The sequence below is a fragment of the Pinus tabuliformis genome, chromosome Q (assembly GCF_031772625.1).
Source record: "Pinus tabuliformis cultivar Carrire ecotype Pingquan chromosome Q, CPIR1, whole genome shotgun sequence".
In the NCBI taxonomy this organism is placed as follows: Eukaryota; Viridiplantae; Streptophyta; class Pinopsida; order Pinales; family Pinaceae; genus Pinus; species Pinus tabuliformis.
In genome coordinates, this window is record NC_142296.1 from 637,588,443 (window position 1) to 637,597,242 (window position 8,800).

The following is an 8,800-nucleotide window of genomic DNA, read 5'->3' on the forward strand; positions in this document are numbered from 1 at the left end:
ATGCCGAACTTTCAGCCCTAAAACTTCTCCTTTGCTGGCTCATTCACAGACAGGTCCTCACAGTTCAGATCTTTGGTGATTCCTCAAATGTTGTCAACTGGGTCAATGGCAAATTTAGATGTCGGAATTATATGTTAATGCCTCTGCTAGATGAAATTCAAATTCTAAAAGCTTCTTTCTCTGTTTTCTATCTTGAACACATTTACAGGGACAAAAATGATGAGGCAGACCGGTATTCTAAAGAAGGTCTTCAACAGCCTGTGGGTTCGTGGAGGATAAAAGAGCAGCTTCAGGACCAGATCCGCGAGACGGATTTGGCCCCCTACACATAGTGGTTTTTTTGTTTTACTTGCTGAATATGCTCCAGGAGTAACGGATTTATTTATTGTTTCTGGAGGCATATGTTCCTGTGTTTTGATTATCACACTGCTGTATTTCCATGCGCAATGGCTTAAAAAAGATACAAAAACTCTGTTATTTCAATTTTGGACATTTAACGGGTTGTTTTCCTGAAAATGGAGACCCGGGTTCTTCCTTTACAGCCGGTTTGTTTTGGCTGTGGCAGGCCGAGTTCAGCTGAACTTGGTGTATATGTCTATATGTATAGACTTGCTCGATGAACTTCGCGGAGAAGGATGGTTCACACCTCTCTGTCTCAGGCAGTTTACTCTGCTGAATGTTAAATCATCTGCTTGTAGCTTTTTTATTTCCATATTAATAGAAAAGCTCGGTTTTTTTCCTCGGAAAAATAAATTTATGACCCATGCATTTTTTTCCCTAATTATTCTAACCAATAACTATAACTATCAAAAAATCTATTCAAACCATTGAGAACTACTATGAATGCCTTTTTTGATCTCCTTACAATTTATTACAAGTAACAACAACAAACACAAAAAGTATACATATTAATTTCAAAGCACGTGAAAGCACCAAACCACAATAAAAATAATTACCTCAAAATGATATCGAGTTCAATTGTTCCTCCTCTTTCTTCCTTAGTGTAACATATGCCCTATTTTGCATTTTTGCATAACGTTGAAAAGAAAAAATAAGTGAAATCTGTAAACCATCAATGGATTTCACTCTTGATATAGTTGTAAATGACAAACCGTGTCTCTCTCTCTATCTCCAATATCTATAGTGGCTCGTTGCAAAGTCATCCCCTATGATTTGTATATAGTCATTGCCCACGCCATTTTCAAAGGAATTTGTTTAAGATTCCCTCTAACAACAGGTGTTATGGGTACAACGTTCCAACAATCATTGTCAAATGGAACACCAATATACTTTTCAAAAATAATTGTAGCAAATTGTGGTAGTTGTGGTGGCTTTGTACCAGGCGTGAAGAAGATATCTCCAATATATCCAAGTGCACCATTAACCAACCCAGCCTCAACCCACAAATTACACGTAAGCATGATACGCTCTCCACGAGACAATAATACTTCGTGCTCCAATACATCATCATCGTTGTCACGTATTTCAATTCTTCTACTACACTCTGCAAAACATCTTGCAATAGGACAATTCAATGATTTTAGCATTTTCCGATTGTACAAATTGACAAGACTATTCGTTGTAAACAAATAAATTGAAGAATCAAATAAACTATTTTCTAATGGATATAAGAAACTATCAACACGTGTCATGAGAAGATCCTAATTAGCCAAAAGAGGTTGTACATTTCTAATATTGGTTAGAATATTACAAAAAAATGTCTTCCTTGCATCATCTCCTTGTAGCCTATAAATTTTATCTAAAGTCACAACCATATTGAAGCTTTGCCATAACACCTTCCTTGTTGTTTTACCTGCATACAAGGGTTTATCCTTAATAGGAGGTAGTTGCCCAAGGTCACCCACAAGAATCATGGACCTACCACCAAAAGGAGAATCCTTATTTTCAGGAAAGGCTTCTCGTAAACAAGAATCTATATGTATGAATAGTTTTGGACCTAAAAATCTCATTTCATCAATCAAAATATACCGAATGTGCCTCATCTCTTCTTGAAACACTGCCAAAGCCTGGCCAATCAATGACTTCATATATTTAATAGGAATTTTCAATGTAGAGTGTATAGTTTTGCCATGTATATTATATGCAGCTATACCAATTGGAGCGAGCAACAACAATGGACTTGTGCCTTTCGTTGTCAAAGCAAAAAGAGCATGAGAAATACAATGAATAAGAGATGACTTGTCGATCCCAGTGGTTCCTTGAATTAACGTTCTCAAAGGATCATTGTTTCCGTCATTAACAAAGTGTCGAAAAACAATTTCAAAAGAGGCTAGTTGATTGTTCGATAAAGAGGAAGGTGACAAAATTCTATCCTCAATTGAGGTATTGTTAACAACACCCGAACATTGTGCATCTTGAATAAAATGGATGGCTTTTTTTCTACAATATCGTTTGACAACATTGTTCCCTGACAATTATAAAGAATATCAAAGTCCCTTCTGCCAAGACTGTCAAGGTTGGAGATGTTTACATTGTCTAGAGGGACTATTCGAAAAAAAACCTGCCACTCTTCTAAATCTCAATCAACATTTTATTCATGAACAATGGGATCAACATCTTCTTCACTGCATTCACTTGGCAAAGGAGCTCGATCAACTTGCCACACGTGATATCTGAAATTACTCCATTCTCAATGATAATTTCAATTGAAAGACCAATATCTAAAATAATGTCACAAAATGGTTTGTATAAAAACAACTCAATGCAATAAAATATTTCAAACCCTTCTGACTCAACATTGAAAACATAAAAAAGTGTGACCAAACACAAACAATAACATAAATAATCCATAGTCTCTGTAACTCTTACCTCCGGCTAACATCAAAACATATATATATATATATATATATAAATGGTTAACATATTTTCGTATTTAAAAATCATACTCTAAAATTAAAATTCAATTTATATTTTATTTAAAACTAATGTTTTATACCAAATTATTATTATTATATATATGATTATCATTTTTATGTTTTTAAATATAAAACTAAACCACAACACCTCAAATAAAATAAACACATATATATATACACATACAAGTGAGTAACGTTAAAATTAAATTTCCTAGAATCAAGATGTATAAAACAAAAACCAACATGATATGTAGAGGAGCGGAGCAAATCCTTAGGAGGATCCCCAGCTATGATTTTATATTTCATACATAGTGCAATTATTCGTGGCGTAATGTATACCAACAAAAGTCTACATTATACATAATGCAATTATTCGTGGCGTAATGTATACCAACAAAAGTCTACGTTACACCTTAACTAATCATTTTTAATATTTTCTTTTCTTTTGGGACATGGCTTGCGTCAATAACAGTCTCTAATTTCATTATTTATTAATATCTTCTTGGTGCCTCAAAGGTTCTTGGTATCGAAAAATTTAATAATTTTAAGACTCACATGATAATATATTTTTATAGACTTTAAGTCCAAATGTCTTAGTATTTTTATATTAAGACTTTAAGTCAAAATGTCAGTGTTTTTATAATAAGAGTTTAAGTCCAAATGTGAGAAAGTTGTTTTCTCTAGCCCACCCACGTTGAAAAAATCCTTATTTCAAAAAACAAAAAAATCGCTACATAAACATTTTATAAAGTAATTATCAAAGTGTTTTGCTTAAAAAAATAAAATTGTAAGTTTGGTGAGATTATATTTTCATCATGTTTAATATATCACTTTAATTGAAATGGGGAATTGAACCAGTGACTTTATATTAAGGAGTGCCTTAATAGAGCATCCAATCACCATTTATTCAAAACATAACAAGAGTTTGACATAATTTTGTTTATGAATTGAAATATCATTAAATTAATTAGATAATTTAAATTTTAAACCTTAACAATCACACTAAATTTATTTTTATCAAATTCAAATATTAGATATATACACTATTATCATCTGGATTTACTATAATATAGTATTCATTTTTTTTTTTTAAATAATAAATGATAAACAAACTTTTCATTTTCTATTTTCAAATCAAAATTTAGCCTGATTTATTTATATTTTAAAGTAATTTTATAAAGTCCATCATTTTATAATTTAAATGTATATTTAATTTTTAAAAATAATATAAAAAAGTGAAATAATTTATCATTATCAATATTGATGAATATTTAATTTAATTCAATACAAGCAAATGTGTAATACAAATCTCATTGTACAAGACACATTAATTTACATTTAGGAAATTATTATTAAAAATATTATACAAAATTCCTAAATTAACCACAATATTTTACATATATAAAGTTATTATTCACAAATATGAAAAAAATCTCTCTTAAATTTGTTTTTAATTTCTTTATTTCTACTACTTGCATTACATTAACTCATTAGTTATATGAGGAAAGATGGTGTTTCGGAAAATTGGAATTGGAAATTTTCTCTTAAGCTCAAATGCTTTAGGTGGTTAGTTTCACAGGATAAGATATCACCATGGGATAATTTATGTCAGAGAGGTTTCATTAGACTAGGTAGATGTGTATTGTGTAAGGCAGAACTCGAGGATGTGACTCACATTTTTCTCAAGTGTCCATTTGCAGTCTCCATTTGGATTGGGGTACTGAACATCTTAAACATAATTGCCAATTGGAATTCTACATCTGTTGAAGCATGTTTGAAGGATTGGATGTCGAGTTACAAGGAATATTGAACTCTTCCACTTTATATATTCTGGGACATTGCAGGAACAAAAATGTAAATATATTTGAAAATATTCTAGTGGACGTCAATATAGCATTTGCATAAAGATATGTGGATACTTCAATGAAATTGGGCTTGTGGTCAATAAGGGATCATTGAGATGGATTCATATTGCAAACATCTAGAGCAGAAATCCCGTGGGTTTTTTTGATGGCGTTGTAAATAAAAATAGATGTCGCAATGAGACTTACATTGTCATAAAGCCTGGAGATTTTTATCATTTTTGTTGGGACAGTGGGTTGGGTTCCAACACTCGGGTGAAGATCATTGCTCTTTGGGGGTCTTATGTTGTGCAAAATGGTAATCTATACAAAGAATGGATTTTTTCAAAGATTCAAAAGTTGTTGTTGAATGGGTTATGGAGATGTCTACCTTTAATCTTCCCATACTCACAAACTAGATGAAAAGAACTAAGATGTTTATTGCTCTTTTTGTGGGGTAACATTTTCCCATATTTACAAGCAACATAATGGAATTGTCAATGCTCTATCAAAAATAAGACACATATATCAATTAAAGAAAATTATCAATCCTACACACTACAATGACAAATTTCAGAAAATAAAAAACATCTATTTCATATAAATTCTATTTTTTTAATTGTAAATCTCAACTTTCTTTTAAAAACAAAATTCAATTATTAGAATATGCGATATCAATTTTGTATTTAGGATCAATACACCAGAAATGGAGATTTACTGAAAATACTCTATATATAAACAACCTATTATTAATATAAAAAAAATTAATGAAAATCTCAAGTCCCCATCATAACGCCAGAAATATGACAATGCATACCAACTCTTAAGTGGAGTGTTGGTTACGTCATTCAATTGTCAGAATAAGGCACCGACACCACATCTTTTAAGTGGTGACATCACGTAAGCACATGCACCCCTCTTTATGGCCACACACTTTTCACATCCTTATCATCTACAATCATACCAACCTTCCTTTGCAAAGTTGTCCTCCACTATCACATACACCAAAGAGTGCCCTTGTTTAAACCCAAGTATAATAAAATTTCATTTGAGGTATTATATGAATAAGAAATTGAAGAAATTGTTATATGGATAAGAATGTTGTATTAAATGTCTAATATTTAAATATTTAAATATTTAGAATTAGTTTCTTTTAAGATGAGTAAAGTTAATCACTGTATATAGGGTATATCTATATATTTTATAATAGTATGTATATATTTTATTTACTATATTGAGAAGTGTTTTTAGTTTAGAATACAAGAGATACTGTGATGTTTTATTATGTAAATATTTTGACTCGATTAAATTATATAAAAATAAAATAAAATGAGTTTATATATATATATAATCTAACTTATTGATGGAATGGGTTTTTTCACCGAAATTCAGCAATATAGTTTCAAACAAGATTGTAATTTTTTGTTATTTAAAATACATTTTTTATTGCATAAATGGATTTAATGCCCTGAAAAACCCTTAGGGCACTCCAATTCTACAAATTAAACAACTTCAACTCAAGTTTTAAAAAATATCTACTAGATTTTGGTTAAAATTAACCAGAAAAAATGTCATGAAAACGGTCATTTCATCCATTAGTTAGACTACACGTGTATATGTATGTATGTATAACCAACCTAGATCCATCTGAACTTCTAATCTATCAAGCACCGAGAGGTCTCAAATCTCTCGAGGTGCAAAACTTTCCTTAAGTTTTGCACTCAAAAAAGAAGTTTGCACCTTGAAAGATTTGATCCCTCTTGGCACTTGATAGATCTGAAGTTAAGATGGACCTAGGCTAGTGTAGTTTTGTACATTGTTTACATATTTTTAATTGAAAATATTGAAGAATGGTTGGTTTTATGACAGTGCTTGCATGGATGAAGATCAAAACAATGATCTTTCAGATGGCCAACTCGGTGACAATGTTGGCATTTCACAATCTGTTGTTGTTGTTGTTGCTGTGGAAGAGGGGCAGAATCTAGAACAGCTGAAGGTGAACTGTCATGAAGAACAGGTGAAGATGAACCGTCCTCAAGAAATCCAGCACTTTGAAATTGGATTGGTTTGGAGTAGTCTGGAATATGAAAGGACACGTCCTTCTCATATCCAAGACCTGTTCTGTGCTTGTTATGGACAAGCTCTTCCCAAGGTCTGATGATTGGCTTGGGAAGTGCAGACTGAACTTCTGCATCTGCATGTGACTTTGCTGCTTCCTTGGGCACTAGATTTGAATCAACTTGCTGCTTATGGGAGTCAGAATGATGACTCCATTGCTGTAATTCTTCCTGCTGCAGTTGTGATTCAAGTTGCAGAAACTCTATCTTTTCATGTGCATTTTGCAGACAAGTTTGAATGTCTCTGAGAATTGATTTATCAATCATGATTGTACTATTGACAGTAGAATGTATTAAATTGTTTAGTAATTCCAACACTCCATCGTTATCAAGAAACTTGCTAGAGGTACTGAAATCAACTTCTGGATTTCCCTTCTCTTCAACATGCTTATTGGTATCCAGTCCACAACTATTTGCATCTTTGTTTTCAACTTTCATGCCTAGACTCTCCCTAGTAGAAGATGCAGCTTTCTCATCTCCACCAGAAGTCTGAGAAGATTCAGCTTCCCATGCACTTGCTTCTCTATCTTGTGGAAGAAATGCTGCACTATATACATCTGGACAAGACACACAATCTTTTTTCTTTTCTGGATTTCTAACTGCAATAGCACCTGTATCAGTCATAGCTAATTTTCTCTCAACACCTAGGGAAGCATTAGACTCTGAAGTTGGAGATGCTTTTCTATCCAAATGGACTGAACCTCCATCAAGTGTACAACTTTTCCCTATAGAGGTTACAAAGATTGTGCTTTGCGAAAGACACCCAACATTTTCTTTTTGCACAGAATTCATGTCTTCGAAATCAACATTTACATTGGTATTTTCAAACTTGGCACAAGGATATGCCATTGTAATAGAAACATGTTGTCCCCTTGCATGTGGACAATAATCATGCGTTAAACTTGCAGCAGTAGTTACAGGTATATCTGTTTGGCCTTTAAAACAGACAGTGCTTGCCATCTATCTTTCCTGAACTGACTGCGACCTTAAATCATTCTCAGTAGACATGCATTATTTGTTCTCATTTCCTTTCGATAAAAGCAACACATCTGCAGTTGATTCATTAACAGTTTCTTTATATCTTCCCTGGTTATCTCCATTTGCAGGTATATGTTGTTCTTTGCACTTCATGATTACAGAGGACAAACTAGGTTTTCCAGTAAGCATGCACTCAGATGATTGCTTTGCTGATGATGTTACTTGCATTGTTGAATATTCTGAGGAAGAACTCATTAGATCAAGACGGTTATCATCCAATGGACACATCACTTTTTTTATCTTCTCCAGTACTTCTCCTTTTCTTTTCAACTCAGCCTTCAATGTTTTCACTCTATCTTGTGATGTCAGTAATTTAGCTTCCATCTCTTGCATCTGTTTCCTTTCAATCACGCATGCCCTTTCTGCTTGAATAATCTGAGCATCCATGTTGTGTTTCAACCGCAAAAGCATAGCCAATGCCTCTTGCTTGGTATTAATCAATTCCTGTTCAAAAAGAGTAGCCTTTCTCTCGGCAACCAATACCCTCATTGCAGCCTCTTTCCCTAAGTGCTCAATGATTTCCATTGCCGCTTGCTTAAGGGCTGACAAAATTTGTGACTCAATAGATTCAACAAACTGCCGCATCACCAATGTCACTTTTGTTTCTGTTGTGCTAAGAGATGGTTGGAGAATGGCCTCGACTTGTTCTAGAGGGATTCTCTAGTCGGCATGGGAATTGGGCTATTTGAATCCAAGTTCAGCCAAATTCCTTGTCAAATATGACTTGCACCCATATCTGGCCTTTAATTCGTGGAAGTTTTCGAGTGGAGGTGGGATATTTTCACCTGCCTCATGCACTCCGTATTTCTTTCGCAGGGCTACGGCTACCTCCAGCTCTCTGAAATGTTCCTTCTTCTCAACAAAGGCCTGCGACTAAGCCTCTGCCTCTTCCTCCTCCTTTTCTGTATCTAGCGCCTTGAATAAGTTA

The 8,800-nt window shown here is 33.4% G+C and overlaps 1 pseudogene; it reads right to left on the reverse strand.

Annotated features, from left to right (window-relative positions):
• Positions 1 to 474: 474 nt before the first annotated feature.
• On the reverse strand, positions 475 to 8,536 carry LOC149221083 (uncharacterized; annotated as a pseudogene).
• Positions 8,537 to 8,800: the final 264 nt, after the last annotated feature.